This window comes from Lepisma saccharinum, chromosome 7, assembly GCF_977018435.1.
Source record: "Lepisma saccharinum chromosome 7, izLepSacc3.1, whole genome shotgun sequence".
Classification (NCBI taxonomy): Eukaryota; Metazoa; Arthropoda; class Insecta; order Zygentoma; family Lepismatidae; genus Lepisma; species Lepisma saccharinum.
This window is the reverse complement of record NC_139235.1, coordinates 714,842-741,571: the sequence shown is the minus strand read 5'-3', so window position 1 is coordinate 741,571 and position 26,730 is coordinate 714,842.

Sequence of the window (26,730 nt, the reverse complement as noted above, 5' to 3'; positions counted from 1 at the left end):
GGGAGGGCGCTGTTGGATCTCTGTGCGATACATAGGATGCAGATATTAAACGGCAAATTTTTCGATGATCAACCAGGACACTTTACGTACGTGGGGGAGGGGGGAAGCAGCACAATTGACTATACCATATGCTCACTCGATATGCTGATAGAAATCAGGGATTTTCGTGTACATGCCCAAACGCAATCGCATCATATGCCTCTCGAATTCTCCCTCCAGTACAAAATAAACGGGAAGGCAGTTTTCAATAACAGTAATACGAAACTCAAGACAGAGCCGGGGAAAAATATACGTAAATACATATGGACAAAGGAGGGGGAGGAACGATACGTGGGTTTTATGGGGGATGACATAAGAAAAATGATGCGTGAACGCATGTGCGCAGCCTTAGACGAATCCAATATAGACGAAGCGGTCCAGCTGGGATATCATATCTTTGAACGTGCAGGAAGAAATATGGTAAAGGGAGGGGGAAGGGGGACAGGCCTGCAAAGACAGGGTGGTACAACGGGAAGTGTAAAGCGATGAAAAAGAAACTAGATCACGCGTTAAAAGGGTATAGATACGTAAATAGCATGGAAACCAGAAACAATTATATATCGAGCAGAAAGGCTTATAATAACATTTTAACGGAAGAAAAGGAGAAATGGGAACAGGGAAATTTTGAAGATATAAAAAAGGCCGTAGCAGAAAAGAATATCACCGCTTTGTGGGGCATATTACGGAAATTACGGGGACAAAAGAGCAACTGGGCACATATTGAACCTTACATTTGGGAAGCACACTGTCGTCGTGTCGTCGGGGGGGGGGGGAGGGGGGCCACCACGCCTAGAAGTTACGCGGGAAATATACTTTTTAGGGGATTTCGTTCCGATTCTCGACGAAGATATAGGGGTCGATGAGATAAAAATAGCGATAAGGAAACTGAAAAAGGGGAAAGCGGCAGGACTTGACTCCATTGGGGCGGAATTTTTCAAAGCCAACGAAACTGATATTCATATGGTGGAAACACAAAGCAAATTAATGGACAAGATTTTTAAAGAGGGGTACTTTCCGAAGGACTGGGCAAGCTCCATAATCTGTCCTATTTATAAAGGGAAAGGGGACAGAAATGACGCAAACAATTTCAGGGGCATTTCTTTATTACCTATATGGAGTAAAATTTACACACACATCTTAAACCGTAGGATCCAGAAATGGACAGAAATATTCGACAAAATCTCACCACTACAAGCGGGCTTCAGGAAAGGGTACAGCACGTTAGACAACATATTCATATTACAAACTCTCGTACAGAGGAAAATAAAACATAAGCGGGGAAATTATACGCATGTTTCGTTGATTTTGAAAAAGCATTCGACAAAGTTCAGAGGGATATTTTGTGGGGAAAATTGTATGAGAAGGGAATGTCCGCGCGCACGATCAGAGCACTGCAAGCAATATATGCGAGGGTAGAATTCGGAGTAAGATGCGAAGGAAACCAAGTCTCGGCACTGCAGCCTTCGCTCAGGGGACTCAAACAAGGATGCTATTTTCACTGTTCATAGATTGGGTAGCGCATGAAACTAAAATGGACCAGGATTCTATCCCATGTATAGGAGTGCAAAGTATACCAGTCCTTATGTATGCAGACGACATAGTCATCTTGTCCGAGACAATAGAGGGTCTTCAAAGGGGCATAGATAGCATATATGAGGGGTGCATCAAATATAAAATGAAGGTAAACATTAAAAAAACAAAAATTATTGCTTTCAAAAATGGCTACATATTTAGCAGACAAGAGACATGGACATGCGGGGGAGAGTTAATCGAGCGGGTTAAAAACTTCACGTACCTGGGGGCAACACTCTCCATGACAGGGAGTTGGACACACCCCATAAGTGCAAGAAAAACTAAAACAAAATTTGCAATAGAACAAGTCATAAGGACAATAAATAAGGCACCTCAAATGCCTTTCCCGGTCATTCAAAACCTCTATTCATCAATAGTGTTAGGTACATTAAACTATGGAATAGAACTGTGGGGGTTAAGGGGGGACAACACAATAATTGGAATACAAACAGAATTTTATAAGAGAGTAATGGGCGTAAGCAGAGGCACGGCCAACTGTGGGATTCTTAAGGAATTGGGACTGAACAGAGACGCGGTACAAGCACGGATGAGGGTTGCTAAATATTGGATGCGATTATCACAAGAGGGCCAAACTACGCTGAGGGGACAATGTTTGGAAATACAGACAAGAGAGGATAACGTTTACAGCTGGGGAATGGAAGTGAAAAATCTCTTATATAATAGCGGAATGGGTTGGGTATGGGAAGAGGGAGGAAGGGGGGGCATCTCAACAGAAAATCAAATCAGGGACAGGTTACTCGACATAGACAGACAAGAAATAATAGCAGACTGCCAAACAAAGACCTCAATCAGGGAACAGCTAAGAGTAAGAGAATGGGGGAAAGCGAAATATATCCAGGTGGTGGGAAAAAATGAAAGAGGCGCGCTGGCATGGTTCAGATTAGGGGGATGGAAACAACTAAGAAAGAGAAACGAAGCAGGGGAAACGATATGTCCTTTGTGCGAGGGGGAGGAGACGGACAAGCATAGCCTACTGAACTGCCCTTCTACACGTGACCTACGGGACAAATGGATGAAAAACTTAACAGGCAGGGAGATGATAGAAGTGGTAGACGACAGAATAAAGATAAAGGAAGCGGGGCAGCAAGTGGGGAAATACCTGGGGGAAGTAAGAGAACGGCGGGGGAAAGCTATTAGAGAAGGTAACGAAATGAGTGATCATGCTCTAGACGAGCCATCTTTATAGTGTAAGTGTGTGTAAAGCAAAATGTATGCGTGTTTTGGTGAGAGTGCAGGAAAAGAGAAGTGAGGAGAAAGACTGGAAGAAGAACTGCCGAGGGAGGGGAAGAATGTGTATATAGGGGACAAAGTAAGAGACAGCTTAAACGAAAACTAAATGTAACAAAATAGTGTAGAAAAATCAAAAATATGTAGTGCGTACAGCATATGGCTCGCACAAAAAGAAAATAAATCAAATCAAATCAAATCATACGACAAGGAGTGGAAAGATTGCAACACTACATGACGAAGAGGGAACAGCGCATGCCCGTAGCTTTGTGCGAAGCGAGTCCGAAAGCCCTTGATCCAAGCCAAAAGAGCCTTTCTGCTTCCTCTACCAACCGTCGAACACAGCGCCATTTCGTTGTGCAGCTGTGTGCACTTCCCAATTGTGTTCATGCCGCCCATCCGACGCGAGTTACTCAGATAGAAAAGCTGACGTAAGGAAGTAAATGGAAGGTAATGTGGCCCGAGAACATTTGTTGTTTTGAAGAAATGGCTTTCAATGAATAAATATAATAAAAATCAATTACATTGCACATTTATTTGGGTGTGCACGTGCGAGTGCGCGAATAGGCAGCGGCCGCTACTGACTGACGGCGAATGGATTTTCAAGAGTGCACAATGATTTTGTGTAGAAATATGACGGAGCTTCTGCCATCAACTTGTAATTAGAATGTCCTGGGTTTGATGACATATATTCATAGCTCAAATCCCACTTTAAACGGGACATTCAGTCTGGCTGCTTGACTGGTTTGGAGGAATAGGACATGTTGTAATTGCTACTGGCTTCCCTCGACTGGATTATGTGGAACCAGTGGCGTATGCAAGGGGGTTACGGGGTAACCCCCCTCCCCCTTGAGCTTGTGAAATATATTTAAAAATTTATCACAGTCAAAGATCTGGGACAATACTATTACTATTACTACTACTGCTACTTCTACTAATAATAATAATTTGAATTATTATTTCCATGCAGCACGGAGAAAATCACAGCATTCCAAACACACGCGTCTTTCAGAGTGAATGCCTTGAAAATAAACCCGAATTCTTGCAAATAAAATATGAGGGCAACTATGATTTAAAAGAGAAAAAAAGTTGTTTTGTATCTCAGTTGCAACAATGTTCAATACACTGGGGTACGGAGGATTTTTTTTTTTTCGGGAGGGGCTGAAATAGTAAATGTGGCTTCGTTTTGGAGGGCAGGATGTATAATACAATATTTCGAATTTTTGGAGCTTTTCAGTCGATTAAAATTGTATTCAAAGACAAAAATAGTAATCGGGACTCACTTGAAAAGAGGTTTAGCATTTACACATTTTGAGTTTTTAAAGTTCTCAACGGAATTTTACTTGAAAATACTGATTTTCTCAAAATTTCGGTAGGGGCTGTAACACCATAGGCCACCCCTCTACGTACGCCAGCGTTCAATGAACATGTATTTTTTTGTGTGAACAATAAGAATTTACTAAATAAAGTTCTTGGTTCGTTGTAAGCGGCTTATAGACAAGGCTAGGCGGACAAGAATAGTCACCAGTCCGCCTTGCCATTGATTACCGCAGCACGTTTGAATGTGTCTCTTTAAAATGTCTCACCTTGTTGACTAGACAATTATTCAAACGACAAGAAGCTTAACTATTGTAAAATATTTTGTTGGTAAGAACAGCGAGACCATCCAGATATGAATTATCGGGGACATTTATGCGGGGAAGAAGCCGGAATTATTCCAACCAATTCCGGGAATCGAACCCGGATATCTCGCGTGGTTGTCAGGCGCTCTACCGACTAGACAACCGCAGCTCCTTGAATGAGTTCCATACTTTGATTATTTTAATTTATTTTAATATATTTTCTTGTTTTTATGGATTTTCTTCACCCTTAAAATGTCTCACCTCCTTGACCAAACAATTATTTCGTAACAAAGAAACGAAAAAAATGCTCCCAGAATTTGATAAAAATCGAATGACTAGAAAGTAATTTCGTTCTATTGCTTTCATAAATACTATAATTATGTAGATCTCTACTACTTAAAAGTAATAGTGGTATTAGTAGTATTATTAGTAGTAATTCAGCTAATTCAGTAATTAGAGTATTATTATTAAATTAAAGTATAATATAACAACAGCCAATCAGAGCAAAAGTTTAGCCATGTGAAGATAATCTCTGAGTTTACAAAAGAGAGTTTTTTGTATGTGGATTCCGAGTGCTGGCTGTTTTTGTTAGTTTCTCCGTCTCTCCATAAAAAAAAGTAAATAGATGACATGCAGTGCATTCGTGTTAAGTTCATTAATATTTAGGTATTTATGCAAAGCGATGAGATGTGTACGTGACAAATTTGATTAGCTGAAAATTAAAATCCTTATTATTAAAAGTGTATTAAATGTGTGTGAACCTGCGAATCTCATGTATGAATATGCATACCCGAGTTCATCAAAATATGATTACCATATTTTTTCAAGCCAATTTCTAGTCCATACTGTTTTTTTTTAAATTTTTTAATAAAAGCACAAAGCAGTAGTTCTCCTACAACATTCTTCAAATTGCTCGTCCATCTTTACAGATTGTCTGCTCTGCGCAATGTCTTATGGGAACAAAAGACTATCGACAAGTACGGTGACAAGTATCGTGCGAGGCGAAAACTAGCAAATGGGTAGCCAGTCCAGCGCCAACTAGGGCATTCCTACTGGAAATCCAGTTCCATGTGATTCAGGCTTAACTCATACCATAAGCTATTCTGAACATTCTCAAAACAAAGAAAAAGTGTTCGTAAACCAATCCATTTATTTACGATTGGCAGTGATATGTAATAAGACAACGAAGAAAATTAGATAAAGTTCACAGACACTTAGCACTTGTATGTAACATTCACAGCTTACCGAGTGCAACTGGTTTCCATTTACAAAGGCTACTTCTCCAGCGGAAACTTGTTTCTCAAGCAGATTGTAATCAGTTCGTTTCCACGTTACACATTTCGGTAATTTATGATAGGACTGCGTAGGTATGCAGAGACAGGTGGGAATAGCATAATTCTTCCTCAAATTATATGTTGTGTGTCCCTTGCTCTAGAACGTTGGCTGGAAGATAATATGTTAGCTGGATTTCATTGATTATGAAAAGAAAGAGGCGTCTTGTTCATACCAAATACGTTTATCAATCGTCAGGGAAGAACTATGTTGAGCAAAGCTCACCAGATGTCTACACTTGTCATGACTGCGAGTTATTGTGTGCAAGGGGAAGGGATTCCACTGTGGCACGTTCTTTACGCGGAAAGCGAAATAGCAAGACGGACTCTTTATCCCTCCTTGTCTACCTTTCTCATTCTCTCTGTCTTTCCTACGTTTCATCTTCTCTCTCTCCTTCCCTTTTTCTGTATCTTTTTCCCTCCTACCATTTCTCTTTTTCTTTCTGACTGTCTCTGTATATACCTCCATTCTCTCTTTCTTCCGCTGTCGTTGTATCTTATCTGTCTCTCTACAATTTTCTTTGTCTTTCATTTTGACTGTTTATATTCATTCCTCTGTCTCTCTTTTTCACAGCCATATCTCTTTCTCTCCTATTATTTCTTCCCTTAATTCTGTTTCTCTCTCTTCCTCTCTTGCAGAATTTCTTTCTTTCTGACTATTTTTCTCTCTTTCCCCTCTTCATCCATCCTTGTCTGTGGTTTCAATGTCGAGTATCGGCATAAAATATCAATTCAGCGATTGACCGCGTGTCGCTTCGATCTGGAATCACCCTAAATGATCTCCCAATTATCCTTTTAGGTCAATATAGTGGACAGAAGGCTGGAATCATTTCAAGGTGGGCTGGCTGGAACCCACTTTCAGCCACCCTTGTAGCTACGCCACTGTGCTGTGAGTACAGACACAAGAGAAGCTATTAGAAGACTGTTTCCAACAACAAATCCCGACGGTTTCTCCTCTTGGTTCGAAACCTTATCTCGTCGCATTGCAGGGAAAAGCAGAATCGTTTTTGTACCGCCGAAAAAAGAAGCGAAACACAGAAGGCTTTAAAAAAGCTGAAGGTTTCTCCTTCTGGGCCCAAGACTAATGAACCCTTCCCTATCGAGAGGAAAAGAAGCAGGCAGCACCGGAATCAAGCTCTCCCACAAATTGCGTCACCGCCACGCTTCACAAGTCACTCCAGCTCCCGGTCGGTAACTTTGACCTTGAAACCAGAAACAAGTTCCCCTCCTCCTCCTTTCGCTCTTGCACACACTTTTTTTGTTATTCTCTCTCCCTCCCCCCTCTCTCTTTTCTATTCAAACCTTGGGCTCCTCAGAAATGACTGTGAATCGACGGAAATTTCGCTCAGTATAAGTGCAATTTAAAACAGTGCAAGAAGAATGTTACTTCCAATCGATAACATTACATACAAATTTTAGTAGGTGATATTTCAGGAGAAGAAACTTTAAATAGTGAAAGTGAAATTTGACTTCGAAAAGAATGTTTGAAGAAAACGAAATTTATAAACGAACAAACGTTTGGCAAAGTTCGTTTCATTGATTTGCTTTATTTTACTTCGCTTTTTGATGATATTGATGAATGGACACTCACAAACATCCATGGCCAGGCCGGGATTTGAACCCGGAACTCTTCTTTCCACTCCCATTCCCATGTGGCATTTTGGGTAGGAAAGGAAAGGAAATGATGAAAAGTTATACAGGTGCCTGCCCACCTAAGTCTTCTTGATTTAATTATTCTAATAATATCTGGACAGGAATACAAATTGTGTTCTAAATTGTGTAACCTTCTTCACTCACCTGTCTCCTCATACCTTTTAAGTAAAATTTAGAAATAATTTTAGGAGAAACTTTGGGGTTCCGCAAAACTGCTTCGAGTTCGAGGTAAGCACAAAACGCTTGACGAAAGAAGGCAAAAAGCGTTTTTGTCTAAGTCATTGGGTGTGATTTGTAGAAGCCGCTCGTTCTGACAAAAAATATAAAAGGGCGGACGCCCACCATTCCTTGGTAAACTTGTCGGCTTAATGCTTCTCTTCCGTTGTCAATAAATCGATGTTTCTGTTTCTACGATCGGTTCCTTTATCTGTCGAAGGCTAATTGGTAGGACTCAGCCTTGCATTCGCAAAAACCAGTGGCGGACTGCGACCTTGGAAATAACATAGTTATGACTAAGGCCGCTAAGCATTTAAATTAGTCGAATTGTAACTCTGTTTCTTGTGTTTTGGGTTGCCTACATTCCATAGGTTAATTGCGACGACTATGATGGGAAGATGAAATGTAAGCCCCGTCTAGCTCGCTCCACTTTATTTATGACATTCGGTGTAGTGCAGATTTACAAGCTGGTGCAAGGATGACGTTCAACCAAGTAGACGGAAAGCGGTGTTCAAGATCAGAAGATTCAACAAATGCCTGTCTGCTGCTTTAAACGTTCATTTGATTAGTTAGCACGTACCACGTGACGATACACCACACATTACATCGCTCCAGACGTTGTGCAAACGGTGCAGATACCAAATCGACGAAGTAGACGAGTCAGTCTTGCCCCGTATAACCAAATCGCTTGTACCTCCACCGGGTATCGAATCCGGGACCCCTTGATTACAAGGCAACAACGCTACCACTGCGCCATCGGATAGACGCTCCAGTGCAAAGAGAGTCAAAAAGTGCAGAGAACTAGACGGGGTGGGGGGCTATATACTCTGGCAGGGATTCGAACCAGGATTATTTGCTACGTTAGTACTAGCGACAGGCGCTTGAGGATTTCACACAGGCTTTTGCGGCCTGCCATGCCGCTTCGGTGTGAGATTTGCACATGCGCACTGACTGTTTTTCTTTACACTCGAAGGGGTTCGCTTGTCACTTCCTTGTGGTGGAAACCCCTGTGTCCAAGGCCGGATTAAGGTGGGTGCTATTGATGCAGCAGCATTAGGCCCATTCCTGAAATAGGCCGAGATGAAAACAGACGAGAATTTTCCGAAAGCTGAACAGTTTTCTTTTGTTATATTAACCTGAAAATAAATCTTAGAATGAAATTTGGAGCCCCAATTTTCGGACGCCTAGAAACAGCGTTACTTATTTTACAGTTAGTATTATTGTTTGCGCTGTGACGTAACTATAACGTCGTTGTGTTTATTGTTCACCGAAGATTTCAAGCATCAGGCTCAATTTAGTCTTAATCCGGCCCTGCCTGTGTCGCATGTCACAGAGATCTTTCAGACCGAAGGAACAAGTTGTACGCAATGGATGATATTCAGCGAACAACTTCCCCCACAATTCATTGCGCGAAAACACGCCTACCGTCATGACTCTGGCAAACGTTTCGGAGCGTGTTGGAAACACATTTCATAAGCATGGCGCTTACGGCCTTTGTGGCAGTGATTCAAGGTACAAAAAACGATTACATGCCAAATGTAGTCTTTCACATTTTGTTAAGACTCGTAACAATTACCAGAATATCTAAAAATATGCTATTTGCCACAAGACAACGTTGTATAACGCTATGTAATATACGAAACAGGACTATGGAGCCTGTTTCTCATGGAATCAATCGGACCTATCCTATAGTGCAGTGGCTAATGCTGTCCCCTTGTAATCGAAGGATCCAAAATTCGATTCCCGGTGAAGGGAATTCAAAAACAAAAATAAAATGAATTAAAACACACTTTATCTCGTGAAAATGATAATTTATAGAAATGTTCCGAAGTACAAAATTGTGTACTATATTTTTTAATGCCGTAACGTATCATTGCCACTTTTCGTATGTGTATTGAGGCAGGCATAGAAGAAATGCTGAAAAGTGTATACAAATATACGCATACTGCGAACGCATCCGGTGATTGATAAGCAGTATTTCAAGTTTTCTGTGAACATTATTAGAGATCGTACAGCAACCAGACTCGTTGCAAAGCATGCGAATGTAAAGAGTAACACAAAAGTCATATAACGCTAACCATAAACACAGTACTTGCCTTTCACACACAAATAAGTGGCTTTGCTATGTTTCAGTTGGTCATGACCAGGCAACGTATTAAAAATGTGCTAAATATGTAAATACATATTCATTTATTTTCACCAAAATATGGAGTTAAATATGGACTTGAAATTGTAAAATTTACCGTTTCAATAATAATATGAGACACTACATGAGCTACATAAAATACAGTACGCTTACATTAACATTAACTGTAAAACAACATTTTTTTTTCAAAACAATGAATAACTAAATTTTGTTGTAAGTGTTCGAATGTACATTTTCTTCTGTTGTCTTTATATTGACTAAAACTGCGTTTAACATGGTCAAGAAGTAATGGGAGTGTATTTCAAATTTGTCAGTTATTCGCAAGAAATTCACCGAACTCTTTCGATCACACGAGTACATGGAGTTATTGCGCGAATATGTATTGAGAAATGTTCTGAAATATGGAAATAATATGTAAAAATAACTAAAATATGTAGAATACGAGTCAAAACCTAATATAGCCTATGTAAAAATATGGAAAATAAAAATGGAATTTTTCGAGTCTACATGCAATGCTGCGCAAAGATACGCGTATTACAAAATATAACTGATTTCAGCTTCACACATAAATATGTATTTACATATAAATCCGTTGCCTCGCCATGACTGACCAAGATTCTCTCTTCTACTTTAATTTCTTCTTTCTTTCTTTTCCGCTCTTCCTACTTCATCCTCTGTTTCCTCCTCCTCTGTTTATCCATCTCACTCTCTTTCTCCCTGTTCCTCTACTTCTTTCGCTCTCTCCCTTCCTTTGTCCTGCCTTTATATGTTCTTTCTTGCCTGCTGTTCTGCCTCCCTCTGTCTTCGTGTTCCTCTCTCCTGTATTTCTCTCTGTCTCGTCTTTCTTTTTTCTCTCTGCCGGTTTGTTCCTCTCTCTTCCGTTGTTGGTCTATGTTTTTCTTGTTGTCTCTTCCGTGGAGCGGCGGCTATTACACCGGGCAGCGAGAGGGCAAACTGGATGCTACATCCGCGTAAATGGGACCGCTAGCTATGTAATGAAATAAGCTCGTACAATTACACGGACAGTTAAGAATTAAAATGAGCGCGTACCTTGTTACAATAGGTGTTGGAAATGATGTTCTCCTTCATCCACACATTTACGGCATTCTTAAGGAAATTTTCGATAACACACGACGTGGAGATGTTTGTTGTGCAAGGCGCCGGAGGCATTTTTTTAGGCGTATGTTCCAATCGTGCTCCAACGTCGTCTACACAGAGAAAAATGTTTGTTTGGATTAACCAAAAAAATAGTAGTGGTGTTTGTTTAAAATCGTTTTGTAAATCGTTTGTTTAAATAGGCATCAACCAAAAAATTGTTCACCAGTACCAAAAGATTTGGTCAAGTTCTATTTGTTTGTCGTAAACAATTTTTTGGTTACCAAAACCAAATATTATTTTAGTAAATCTAACAAAATGTAGCCCATTTGTTTAGGAAAACCAAACGATTTGTTAAATAATTTATTCATAATTACTTATGTTATAATGTGGCTAGTTTTAAGAAATTAACTGATCTCAAAATACACATTCAGAATAGAAAATTCAGGTGAACCATCCGTTTCTGGAGCTTGTTTGTTTTTTCTGCGGTGCGGTGCGGTGCGGTGCGGTAATATGTCATAATCGATATGGAGTGTCATACTTATATTTGACTCCAATCTGTTATATTCTGTAGACAACATCTTTAACAGTTAACTTCATATACATAATAACAAGAACAAGCTTCGGCAACTGTCGCTCGAAGTTTAAAATATTGTGTTCCCAAAGTGAACAAAACAATTACAATCACCACATACATAACACAACAATCAAAAATTTACTCCAATCTCGGGAGTTTAATGCGGAAATGACGAGGCCTCTCCGACCCCAGCTTGCTAATTAGTGGATTTGTGTGTCCTCTTATTTTATTCCAAAAGGATAGTTTGGCTTGTCGTAGTGCTACATCAAGAAGCTCCAAATTCAGATCTTCATGTATCTGGATTATGCGAGTAAGAGGAGGATGCCTTCCAATTGCTCTGGCAGCTCGATTTCGGACTCTTTGCAGTTTAATTAAATGAGTCTTTGCTGCATGCTGCCAGGCGGGACTGGCGTATAGTAATATCGGCCACACCATCATTTTATATAAATGCAGGCGTGTCTCGAGTGTGAGTGCCATGGACCGGAACATTGGGTATATATATATCCTATCCTCTGTTTGGCCTTCTTAGTCTGGGCATTGATGTGTGGTCCGAAGCTAAGGCGTTTATCAATCAACACCCCCAAGTATCTAACTTGTTCAGCGCTGGGTACATCTCGCTGAAATAGTTGCAAGCTTGCCCCTTCTTTGGCATTGGATAGACTAAAAACGACTGAAGTACTCTTTTCTGGATTTATCTTGATTTTCCACCGTTGAGCCCAACGTTCAAAGATCGGCAGGAAAGTTTGCATCTGTTTCTGACACTGAAGCACACGTTTGCCGGTAGTGAATAGTGCAGTGTCGTCTGCGTATGTGGCAATTATCCCTTTATCTGGGGTGGGTACATCTGCAGTATACAAAGAGTAAAGTATCGGAGAAATCACCGATCCTTGAGGTACCCCAGCAAGGACCAGTCTTGGCGTAGATTTCTGCCCATTTATGGACGTAATGAGACTTCGGTTAGAGAGAAAGCTGGCTATGACCTTTCTATAGCTGAGTGGCAACCTCATTCGTCGCAGTTTATACAGGAGGCCAGCATGCCAAACTCGATCGAACGCCTTTTGTACATCGAGAAATAATCCTAATGCTCGGCGCTTCCAATCAAGACGAATCGCTACATAGTCGACGACGCGAACAAGTTGTTCGTTCGTCCCATGGGAACGGCGAAAACCAAATTGATGATCTGGGAGCAGATGGTTAGCTTCTATGATCTCATGAAGTCGTCGTTGCATAACTCGTTCAAAAAGCTTGCTAAGATGAGAAAGCAAACTGATGGGACGGTAATTGTTGGCATTTTGTGGATCCTTACCAGGTTTCGGAAGTACGATGAGTTTCGCCAATTTCCACTGAAGTGGAAAATAACCAAGCTTCAAGATGTTTGTAAATAACTTCGCCAAAAAGACGTATCCCTTACGGGACAGATGCTTCAGTGCAGCTGGCGGTATCCCGTCGAAGCCGGCAGCAGAGTTGTTTTTCAATTTTCGTGTTGCATTTGCCACCTCGCGAGGCGAGACAGGTGGAACATCCAACGACGAAGGCTGGCGTTGAAGACGTTGGAAAGCAGCATCGACGATCTGTTCTGTAACAGCGTCATGAAGATCATTGTTTGGTTGAAATTGATCATAAAAATGATCGGCTAGAAGCTCAGCCTGTCTCTGGGGATCCATAATTGGGCCTGCAGGGCTATTAATGGCCGTCATAGTAGGCTGTTGACGTTGATTTAAATTACGAGCAATCTTCCAAAATGTAGGATCAAGCTCTGTCAATTGGCCAAGTTTGCGATCCCATTGGTGGATTCGTTCACGGTGTAAGTATTGATGAAGATGACGTTGAAAGAGCATCCAGTCTCCCCGGTGGATGGGCGATCTGGAGCGATGCCATCGTCGGCGCGCCCAACGCAAAAGTCGTGTTAATATATACAAAACTGGAGTAGTCTGAGTAGAGAGTGGATCACTTGTGAATGTCGTGGATTGGCGCCAGGAATCTGCGATGACGTTGGTGAAGATAGTAACACCCCTGTCGATGTCTGCAGGTGATGACAACGGAGTAGTTAGGTCAACGGAATTGTGGACACGAGCGGTAAAGAGAGTCCAATCAGTAATAGCTTCTCGTAAGGTGCGGAACTGATGTTGATATAAACCATATCCGATGGAAGCAGAGACAGGGAGATGATCGGAATCGAGGTCCCAAGTTACAAATGGCATAGTGCTGAGGCCGACATCTTTGGTCAGTATGACATCTAGCACATCGGGGCGACTTCCATTGCGTGGATAATGCGTCGGTTCGTGAGGAGCAGAGATGGAAAAAGCCAGCTGATCCATTATACTAGCCAAAGCGTTCCCGGCTGTGTTGGAAGTGATAGAATGCCAGTCACCGTGTTTGGCGTTCAAATCGCCCCCCAGTACAATTCTATCGCCAAGTGTTTCTAGTACAAGGAAATCGTTGGTGGTCAGAACTTCTTGTGGAGGCTTATATGCTGAAATAACAACTAAGTCTTCATTTGGTGCATGGAGCTTCACCGCCAAGGCTTCCAACGAAGCTAAAGGTGGAACTGGTATCTTGATAGCAGTGAGGCCACGTTTAACAAGTATTAACAGACCTCCCTTGCGACGACCAATTCGATCTTCTCGAAATATTTTATAGTTGGGAACTGTCCATGTGATATGAGGTTTAAGATGAGACTCATTGATAAGAGCGACATCTATATTCCGTGAGTATAAATAATGTTGAAGCAATAAGGTCTGTTTTTAGATGCCATTTGCATTAAAGACAAGCAAATTTATCTGACGTAGAAGTCCATTGCGATTAAAAGCACCCATCGCTTTGCATTTCAATGAGTGTTTGCAGAACAATCGTGACATAGTTCATGCTGGTTGTAGCGCGTGACATTCGCTGGAGTCCTCTATTAATGTGCTTCAATATCTTCTCGAAGTGCATTTTGTTAACCATATCCAGTAGAGATTTGAGTATGGAACCCACATCTTCTTCGTTTTCTTCATTAGCCTTAGGACGTTGACGTCGTCTGTTGTCTGCCACACCACTCACGGTATTTGCATAGCTGGTGGCATCCTGAGAGGAGGTTACGGCTGGAGTGGTCAAGGACTCTGTGTTCGCATTCGACGCGCGTGTAGACTGTGTCGGTTGTACTGTTTGCCGTTTCGCCATGGCGGTGAAGTATCGGCAACCACGGAAAATTTGCCGGGTGATTTTCCTTACAATTACAGCAGACTGCGGGTGTTTCTCTGTCCTTCTTTGGACAATCTGCGGTAAGGTGGTGACTTCCACATTTCACACAACGTGGTCGAGCTGCACAGGTACTTTGGGTGTGGCCCAGGTGCTGACATCGGTGGCATTGTAGGATGCTGGGTGGTCGATATGCCAAAATCTTGATCCGATAATAGGAAAGGTACTCTTCTGTATAGATGTCTGCAGACTTTTCGTTCCAGCGAAGTGTGACCAGATACAGAGGTATTTGCTTCCGGACGTGAGTTTTTCGGTCCCTCTGCGTCATGCGTTGTACATTTTGCACATCGTAGCCTTTCTTTGCCAACTCCGCAAACAAAGTATCATAGGGCACGTCGATAGGTAATTGCCTGATTACGACCTTCAGAGGACGATTTTGTCGAACCGGTGCACTTGCAAATTCAATCCTCTTGGTGGTGAGGTTGCGTTCGAGAGATTCGAAGTCAGCAGTTGTTTGACAGTGAACTCGGATACTGCTAGCTGTATATCGAATTCGCGGTTCGGATTTCAGAATATTGTGCAGCGTAGCCACAAATGTGTGCGGGGACGATACATTGTAAATAAATATCGGAGGTATCTTGTGATTGGACGAAGTTGTTTCACCCGCGAATTCAATTCCATCTTGATGTCCGTTGGTGGCAGATGTTCCTGCCATAGAATCAGAGTCCTTGGTATAAGTCTGAAGAAGCTGATATGCGTTGGACACTGGCACTGAGGCAGCAAGCGGCACAGATTGACTAGGCTTCGCAGCTTTCCTTGGATTCACTAACTGAAAACCATCGGAGTTGGTATCTTGGTTTGCACTGGAAATCGACTGTTGACGTTCTCTCTTGCGAGATTCTTCAGAATTTAGCCTACTCACCGGTCTGGGGTTCAGGCCTCCACGAAAACCACCTCTTGGGTAGGGATGATGCCGAGGGATGGCGCCGATATTTCTGGATTTCAGATCTTGGAAATGTGGAGTCATCTGGGCTGCTGGCGTGCCATCCTGGTTGGCAGTCTCTGTTGATAGGTTCTCTTTCATCTCGACCTCGTCTGACCAGTCGCGTCTTCCTTCGGTACCCATGGCTGAAGAGATGAACAACACACCGGAAGGAATGCGGTCGTCTAATGAAATCTTCTGCTTGTCCGACATCTAGGCACAGGTTCCACAACTAGGCGACGTCTTCCGTAATCCCCTGGCGTGGTTTGGTATCCACCACACCAGGGACTCCCTCCTTGGATGTTGTTTTCTGCGGAAAACTTAGCTTCTACTTATATGTCTAGAATTAAAAGGTGCTCATGGGAGATTCACTTTTATTCACTGTAGTACATTTTCTTCTTTAATTTGTAGCATTGATATTCACATACCTTTTGAAGAGTGTTAAAGCACAATTTTTCATTATGATTACAATCAAACGTACCATTATTTGTTGTCCAAAAACTTATGTTTCTTCTACACATTTTGACAGAACTATCTAGCGGCCGGTGTAGGAAACTCAGTATAAAGTAAGTATATTCTGAGCTTTTTTTCAGAATATTAGATTTCACAACAACATAATGACTCGCTTAGAGTAATTATCTATCTACATGAGTTTCAATTTTCGACAAAGGATTTTCATACTACACTCGACGAAACTGGACAATCGTTATTTCAAATTCGAAAGCACACTCACACACATATAGTAAATTTAACCAAACGTTTTGTTTCTCTTTTCTTACATATGTATCATTTTGTTTACGAGTACCATATTTCGTCTGACCAAATTTTTTGGTATTCTTAAACAAAATTATTTAGTAATTACAAGCAACATTTGGTTATCGGAAACAAAAAGCATAACCAAACAGCTCAACCAAACTTTTATGGTAATTCCAAACAAACCAGTTCTCTCTGTATAGTTTCTCCCTTCGCTTCTTATCAAGGACAGACCCTGTTTCCCTAAATTTGCTCATAAGTTATCGAACATTGTGTCTGTGTGGAACAGCATCTGGCAATTCTGTTGCAAAACGCCTTCTGACTTCCATAGCGTGGCATTATTAGTCTGCAGAAAAGCACCAGTAATACGTAAACTAAAACACTTGTTAACACCTTAACACTTCACAAACACGTGCAAATTGGACTCCAGCTATCTGGATACTGAAGCACCGACGCGTCCAGTGCCAAGGTCAGCGCAAAGCTGTGGGTCTAAATGCCGCCATGTGCGCTCTCATTGTCCGGCGTGTTAGCCGCCGCTTCACGGAAGACTCGGCCGTGAAAAGCACTGTAGAATATGCGTCAGTAATCTGGAACCAGACTGAAAAAGTACTTACTTCTTAGACATGGACGCATTCAGTCAAATTCCTTCCCAGCTGTTTATCATCCCTGTTGGGAGATGACGGCAATGTTTTAACAAAAGTTTTTAGGTTTTTGAGAAGAGCTGGTCTCTTCTACTGTCTGTGAGTAAGCTTTTAGTACATTCTGACTTTTTAATATGTTGTGTTTCACTTTTAACTTTTCCCAAGGGGCTTTTTACACTCATTTTCAACTCTTGGAATAGAATTGTAGATAAGGGGCTATTTTCCCCCATACCGAAGGGTGCAAAATTGCCATTCGTGACGACGCACCGCAAATATTTTAAATCAAAAGTTCCTTAGTACCTCAAATTCGAAGCCTGTGGAGAATACCCACCATTCGAGTCACACGAAAATCTACTTCAGCAAACGACAAGTAAATGACTTGCTCTTTCTCTACAAGGTGACTAACGGTACAATAGACGATTCCAACATTTAATGTTCCAGTTTTTAAAACAAGCCCGAAACGCAAAATCTTTCATTGCCAGAGAGCGAAAATAAAAGTTCTTTCAAGTGCAACTCCTTTTTTTTTAAAAAAAAAAGTTTATACAAACTTAAAATTGGGCTCCATAAATAAGTAAGTAACATGTCAAAGTGCATAAACTGATAATAATGCTATCAAATTACATATGGAAGTACAGTCATGGACACTTCTGGGTTATAAGGATTCCATTGAAAGTTAATGGAATTGTTATAACTGTTATGCTCTATTTCTCTTCTGGGGGGGAGTAACCTGTCACTTGTTTTCTTTACTTCCCCAGGCAAAATAAGATGTAAAAACATATAAAAACTAACAAAAACGGTTCAATCGAATATAAAGACAGAATAAGTACCATTATTCTTTACCATGGATATTCGGGGAAAACTCAGTTCTTTTCTCTCATGGCCGCGTGCACCAACGCCGATTATTTCGAAGTTCAGATGAACGAGATCAATTTTAATCCACTCTAAATGAACTTGGTTTAAAGATTTGCATTGCACCAACGAAAGACGACGTTCAGGAGATTCCGTTCAACTGATTCGAGATTAATTTGTAAGGCTATACCTGATTGGTTGGCTAAAACAAATGACAATCAAGAACCCCATAGAGTAATGTGATGTGTTAAAGTATCAACATGTAGGAGAACAAAATAATTCAGGCTGCAAACTTCTCTGAATTTGAGAGATGTACTAATCAACCTTGTCAATATGTACAAGGATGTAGTGGAGTGTAAAAATAATAATAATATTAAAAAAGAACTGACGGCACAACACAAAAGGAGAAGGAGAAAGCATGGAACCTTCTTCTACGGGATTTTAATGCCTTACGAAATGCATTCGATTTTGAGAGAACAGCGTACGCTGAACTTCGCCCGATCAATAAAGATATATTATTATTATTTCTATCATTACTGTACTGTGGTAAGTATTTGAATTTTTCATTTCTTAATTCTTATATATTTATATTGTCGTGTCGTGTAAATAGCCATTAACATGTATTTTCGTAAATTTATACAATCATATTTCCAACAGCATGTAGCAATATCGTAAACATTGCTCTGTTCTAATTTACCTTGCACGTAATATATGACATTTATATATGTTTTGTGTTCTGGGATAGAAAGTACCGTATTTAGAAACATTACGACTTTGCACCACAGAACCACAAATTATTATTATTATTTTGGCAGTTTTTAGTTTACAAAGTTCTCGAATTATCAGCATTGTACATCTAACATCTCTAGCGTTTGCACGCCCTCGATATCACTTTCCGCTCTTTTTATATTAAAAAACAACTGCCTGCAGTCGAAGCGTCAGTATCGTGAACCAGGATCACACACCAAAACGGTTGCGAATGGCCGATCAGAAGATAAACTAGCTTTGATGTTCCTTGATCGCGATCAATTGTTGAACCGTCTTCGTGCAATGGAATTTTCCAGTGATCCATTCCCGATCCGAGTTTAAAATTTGATCTTCGTTCGTTCACACGGCCATCAATGATACCCAGACGTTCAGTTAATATATATATATATATATATATATATATATATAATATATATATATATATATATATATACTATTTATTTCATTGATTAAATACAATATGTACAAATAATTACATATGAAATAACCCCAAATAAGAAATGACATGATCCTCTTTAATTGAAACACTGTAATATATATATATATATATATATAAGAGGTTCGTACGCTGGCCTAGACCAGCAGTACTAGTTCAAAAATGAATGTATCTAGCTTGTCACTAGCATACATGACATGTTTCTCTAATTCCCTCCCTTTCTTGATTATAATGAAAATTGCGACGCAAAAATAGACTAAACTTGAATGAAATTACAACAATTAATTATGCGCTGTTCTTGAAAAAATATAAAAACAAAACTGATACGATTCTTTTTCCACCCTGTCACAGTCCCTTTAATCCCAGATTAAATAAAAACCGGACACCTTGACAGTGTTGAATCTACAAATTGAAACTAATATTTTCGTGCAACAAAGTACTTGGCTTGTCACCATCGGATAGACATATTCTTGAAATTAAATGCGTCCCTTAATCCCCTCGGATACGACGTTTCTCTAAGAATAATACAAATGTCCACCGAAAACTAGGCGTTGGCTTGTCACCAAACGAATCAAGAAAAATGAGTGGACTTATCTATGTACTCGTATTTCGATGTAAGCAAATTGTTGATCCGTGCGTGACCGCTAGCCATTTGACTAGCCCCGCCACTCTACCGGCATCGAAAAACCTTCCAAAGGTCTCCCCTCGTGCCCAAGAAACTCTATGAATGCCAACCCCCGTTACTCAGTCGGTTCCCTTATATAGGCGATTCGAAAAAGGCCGGTAAACTTGGCTTTGTCCACCCCCTTCAGGATTGAAAGGACAAGATTTTGAACTAACCACCTTCTGCAAGCTGGCTTTCACCGTCACGTAGGCCAGCTCTGCATAAAAAAAGAAGTATGGCTGGCTGTCACTAAAAAAATAACATTGAACATACATAAAAACTAATAATAAAAAATCACCTTGTAGTGATTCTATCATTACATAACCCATAAGTGTCCGTGACTGTACATCAGCCGTTGTTCCATAAAATGCACTAAAATGCATCGATTAAATTTAACACATCAATCGACACATTTAAAAAAGAAAACAGTCCACGGAGTGGAAATTCCTATGGGATGCTTTCTCCAGTTTAGGGAAAAGTGGGGATTGCTTGTATGGATGAACATGGAAAAAATGCCGTGGGTGGGGGATGCTGTATGAGAACTTTCTTATTTGGGGGAAAAAGCCTCCCCGATGGCACAGTAGTATTGCCGTCGCCTTGTAATCAAGGGGTCCCGGGTTCGAGGCACATTACACACGGGTTCGGATTACATTCTAAACTGTAGGTCCAGCCCCGATTAGCCTATCTGAAACAACAAATTCAAAATTCGAAAAACTGGGGGAATATCTCCTACGTCACAGCACTTTGAGCACTGTTGCCCCCTGAAGGAAAAAAACTTGATAACACATCATTATGTCCAGGTATGTGGAACCACAAGCAAAGAAACCTGCGCAGACCCGCGACTCCTGTGCACCGTACTCCCGCGTGGAGGAGAGTGGACCATGTTTCCTTATGGCCCGAGCTGAAAGGAAGTAGGGAAAGCTGCACGGGGACTTTTCGTCCAAGGTTTCTTTCCTTATGGTCGCTCAATTCTCGGTTCGCCAGAAATGCAGCGTAAGGCAGTGGTTAATCCGTTTCGCGGTTGTTTCTTTCGCGTTTATTTCTTTCGGGCTTAGTCCATTTCGCTCTAATTTCTATCGCGGTTGTGCCCTGTCGCGCTTAATCTCTATCGCGGTTATTCCACCATACCTAATTCTCCCACCACGACAATCGTGGATTCGCCCCTGTTGCTCACCGGACATTTGACACCAAAGAAGCCCACAACGCTTCAGTTTCCAACAGCAAGAATAAAAAAATAGGCGAGTTGCGAGTGCATGCTTCCCAACATACCAAGAGGCCGATCCCTGGAGCGATGCAACACGAGAGGATCGCCAGGAATTCAGCACCGAACCCAAAGGAGGCGCATTCCTTGCGTCTGCGGAAAGTCACGTTCAGAGGATCGCATGTTCGCGCCTCTTCCTCCCGGAAACAGTCCCTTCGGGTCTCAAGGGCGCTGATCATGTGCAGACACGGATCTTTGGGGAGTCTGTTGCCCCTAGAACCTTTATAACCTCTGGTCTTAGGGGAAATGATGTTGAAACCCGTTGAAATTACCAAGAAATAATAAATACTTTCACGTTTCATTGTCGTTCTGTTGCACGAGTCCTTCGAAAGTGCAAGCAAATATATCAATGAGCTTTAAAGTAACTCTTCCTTATCCCTTTAGGAAGCAATCAAGGAGTTCCGGGTGGACGCACACAGTGGTTCGGCTTCCACTTTAAACTGTAGGTCAGGGTGCGAAATCCTGGGAGGACAGGGGGATTTCCCCCCACCAAAAAATTCCGGCGGGAAGAGTTTTTGTTATAACAAACAAAAGATAAACAATTACTTTTAATTATGCTAAGAATAATATCCAAAAGACACACAAATTAGTGTAGTTGTGAGTATTGAATGTTTTCTCTCTCAAGAGATCATTAACAAATTACATCAATACGCACAATAAAAGTAAAACAAGAATACAAGACAATAATAACTATGAAATTTAATTGATTTACGTATATTAACATAAAGAACAAACTAAACAAAAACTTACACATAATAAAACCACTTCAACTATTTCATAATTTATTAACATCTTTAACCAGTTACTAAAGGAATTAGTTAGCTGCTTTGCAATATCTAATACGTATAAAAGTAACAAATTAATTTCCTTTATGTAATTAATAATAATAGTAATAATAATAATAATAATATATTTTTAATTGAGTAATTTACTTTTACTTTTAATAATACACATATGTGGGGAGGGGATTTGTAGATTAAGTACTTTCTCCCCCAACCAGTTTTCAATGATTTCGCACCCTGCGTGTAGGTCCAGTCCCGATTAGTCTTTCTGTGCGTAAAATGGACTTCAAACCAAAGTCCATAACAACAACGGTAAGGCACTGTACTGTATCCAGTCATCACAGTATAACAACGTAACAGTATAATAATGACTGACGTGTATCATACGATATGCTAACTAACTAACTCGGGTTTATGGCTGCAGCAACACAAGTCTTCGAGCTGCCCCATCAATCCAATCTTTTCCATCCTTACCGATTTCCTTTAGGTCCATCTCAACGTTATGACCATCCTTCATCTTCGTCTTGGCCTTCCTACAGAGACGTGTATCATATTTCGAAGGTAATTCGCTGTATGGTTAACCAGGCAGCTCACTGGCTACATGTGACGTTTACAAACGTTTACTGCTGTCTTTCTATTATAATTCCATGTGCGCGTAAAATTACATGTTATTTCTAATTCGGACAAAGCTATAGTGGAACCACGAACAAAACAACCTGCGCAGACCCACGAGTCCTGTGCACCGTACACCCGCGAGCAGGGGAGGGGGTGAGTGGATCATGCTTCCTTACGGCCCGAGGTGGAGGGAAGAAGGGAAAGCTGCGCGGGGACTTTTCGTCCCAAGGTTTTTTTCCTTGTGGTCGATCTATAACTTATTTATCTTGCAAGATCGCTATACATTTGCTTATAATTCTACGTAAATATAATATAAACTACACTTTGCTCCTGTTTTGAACATGCCTCAATTAATCTGTTAATGTTTTGCAGTGGAAATAGGTTGTTTAGTACAGATTATATGAGATTCAATTCAATAGCAAGAAAGGACGTATTTAGGGGGTCCAGGGGGTCCGGACCCCCCGAAAGATTTATCAAGTACTAAAATTAAATAATGAAAATATACTCGTTTAGCATTCGTTGTATAATTTCCTCTGAACTTATTGGAAGATAAGGATTATATTGGGATCATAGGGCTTTAAGGGACACAATGGACTTATTTAGGGGTCCGCTCCCTCTCCTCACCGGAAAGACTTATTATTAGAGCCCGGAAGTTCAGGCATTTATTTTCGTTAAAATAGGCAGGCAAAAAGGCATTTATAATGTGGAAAATAGGAACTAAAAATGGGGAAAAAGGCAAAATAAACCGAAAAAAGGCACATTTGGAAGTCGCTTACTTTTATCTATAATTTCTGGCAACATGTTAAAATCTAAATTGGGAAGAGCATTTCAATTTTCTCCGTCTTGATTGCACATAACTACAAGGTGTTTTTTAAAGTTCTCAACATTCATTGATTGTAGTCTGTCAGAGAGAATGTTTTTCATAATAGAAAATCATCTTTCTACTTCGACATAAGTTATTGGAGCATACATAAAACAAGCTAATGTAGCTGGACTCATTTGGTAACAGCATTTTCACCTTTTAGAATATCACAAATTGTTTTCAGTTGTTTCAAGTCCTCATTTGCACTCACTATCCGTTTGCACTTTTGCACAACAGCTGACCCCTTTTCTCCTGGCACTTCCATCATCTGCTGCATAGATTCCTCGTAGATTTTCATGGATGCTATAATTGTAATTGTCTCTGACAATGCACCATAATGTGCAAAAATAAAATTGAATAGCACAGGAGTTTTTTTCTGGAAGAGCATCTATCACCTCACTGAATTTTTCAAGGTTGTTAGCATAATATATAGCTTCTGATATCCAGGTTCCCCATCTGGTCAAGACTGGTTGCGGAGGTAAACTAAGCTCAGATGCAACTTCCTTAAATTTTCGGGTTCGAAAGGGAGATTTCAGGAATATCTTCTTTGTGTTCGAAATCAACCTGTCCACTTCAGCAGTCAATCATGCACAAGGAAATGTTAACCGAAATGCAATATCCTAACTGAGCATGAAATACATTTTTCTCACACTTTTCTCCTTCTTGCATGAGTTCAATATTACTTAAATAAGGCGAAAATTATTCACATAATAAACGGAAGAAAAATAAATGCCAACAACGTTTTTTGGGAGAAAAATAATTTATATACACATTTTTTTTAAAAAAAATGGTCAAATTTCATTGAAAAAGACAAAAAAAAGCCATTATAATTAAAAATAGGCAGTGGGGTCCCAAATAGGCAAAATAGGCAAAATAAAAAGGCTTCTAAAACATTCGAAACAACATAAGAAACGTATATCCGGAAAAACTGTATCAATATATGCAGTAGATAAAAAGAGGCATTTTGCCAAACTTCCGGGCTCTACTTATTATGTATGAAAATTAAATAATGAAAATATACTCGTTTAGCATTTGTTGTATAATCCTCTGAACTTATTGGAAGACAAGGATTATATTGGGATTATAGGATTTTGAAGGACACGAAGGACGTATTTAGGGGAGATCATGGGTCAGGAACCCCGAACAACTTACCAAGTACTAAAATTAAGTAATGATAATATTAGTATTTGTTGCATAATCGATGGTTATTAATTTCCTCTGAACTTTTTAGAAGGCAAGGATTATATTGGGTGAATGACATTACAAGGAAGATACATGTACACTACTACTCAAAATAATATGCATAAAATATTAATCAGAAACTTACTTTTCTCCAACTACATTTAACATCACTTTTATTATTCGATAAGTATTCAATTTTTCATCTATTTGACATTAATTTAATTGCCAGGGCATTTGTTTTTATGAAAATTATTTCGATCTTAACTACAGGTAAGTTACGTAATGAATATGCGCTGTTATATCTCTATTCTTATACAGTCTTTTTACCTATTCGTGTAATAATAATATAATATTAATTTAAAAATTATTTTTATTATTGCTGAGACACTTGGTTCGCCCCCCCCCCCCCGAAACATATTTCTAGATACGTGCCTGATAGCAAGATATTGTATGTTTAAAAAGAAATCACGGATCTAAATTCAATCCAATGTTATAATAATGATGCAATAACAGAAACAACATTAGTCCTGAAGTACAAGCCTTCAGACTTTTGACTTGGTAGTTAAATGAATCTAACGAAGAACTGGCGATTTGGATCATTGACCTCGTGGGGGAAAGGGGGGGGGGGTCACTTCGCCACGCTACTGTATATCACACAAGTAACAAAATCCTAAATACGCTCATTGACTGCAAAGTCAAGTTCAGACTTTCGATATTCATTTGTTCTCTTGAGAAAGCTTCTGATCTGATAAATTTATTTCATCCAAATTTGCCAGAGGATAGTAGTTATCGTTTGTCATGCTCCACAGGTGGCAGCACCGTTCTCTACCCCCGAGTGCACTATCTTTCTCTACAATCAGTGTAACCTTCCTGTTCTTTGTTTGGAAAAACTGATCGATGGAATTGAGCGTTGAAAGCTTTATCAGCGTTGCTGATTTACAAGATGTGATAAGATAAGCAATCTGAAGCAAACAATTTCCTCTCATTGTTAGTCCCAGGAAACGGTAAACTTGGAAGAGATTTTCTGTTTGAAAGCTTTTGATAGTGAGAAGTGATTTGGCATGACCTCGAACGTTCAGAGAGAAGGAAGGACCTGTTGATGGGCTTGTGTTGTCATCACTAGGGTGCGGATTAATATGAACTAAAACCTCTCAAATAGGGAGGTAAATAGGCACCAAAAATGATGCGCGGTGACCAGGGAATAGGTCCATCACGGCCTATCCACCTGCAAGGGAAATGCCTATCCAGACTTCGAACATCCTTGGACCAATGAGGGGGTGTGATAGAATGATAGGTACATTTATCTTTGCTGAGAAGTCCATTACCAGGAACATTTACTACGACTTGCTTGAACAGTACCCTCAGTTTCCGAGCTATGTTTTTTGTAATGGTACCGGCCACCGGGACTTTATGAACACCATGTACTGACCTTTTTATGCAAACTACAAATTTTCAATATTACCTATATTATTTTTCAATGAGTTTTTCTTTGTTTCCTCATTTCAAGATTGTAGGATGTAAATATCACAAAACCATGGCATAAGAAGAAAATATATCGAACGACGCACAAAAAATGTCGGAGCTTGGTAGTGCGAGAAAAGGAGGGGGCCAGCAAACCACAATCCTGCGTAGGGAGCCAAAATATCTAGGTACGGGGCTGTTCATTATAATTTATAAGGTTATGTTACAAGGAATTGGTTTCGTGTTTACCTCCTATTATTTCATAAAATAAAGATTGGGTTGCGAAATTTAACAGAACAAAAAGCACGTATTCTGATCACCGGCGCCACCAATGCCGTCCATTTTAGAATTTGAAAAACGGTCTTACTTTTAAAAGAGGAGCTCGAGTGGTATGTGTGTGCAGAACATAAATCACAATGGCCGTCAAGCGAACCACAGAGCCACCTTGCGGACCAAATTGCGTGGACGCCAGAAGCTTCGACCCTGCAATTACCTCGGTGGATATTTCCTAATGAAGAAGACGAGGAGAAACCAAGTTGTAGTGTGTGTGTCCACGCGGAAATACCTTATATGGGATCGCCCATGTTCTCCCTCGTTTTGGAGGTTCGGTGGTGGATGTTTGCTGAACGGTTGATTACACGGTGTAGGTGATATATAGAGCAGGTTGCAGAAAAAAATGTGGAAGATTTCGTGTGTACGAGTCGCCTACGCAACGCACAGAACATCGCATAACTCTGCTTTATTCTCGTCTTTGCGGAAGTGTTGAGAGGAAAAGAAAGAAAATGCCCTTGCTGT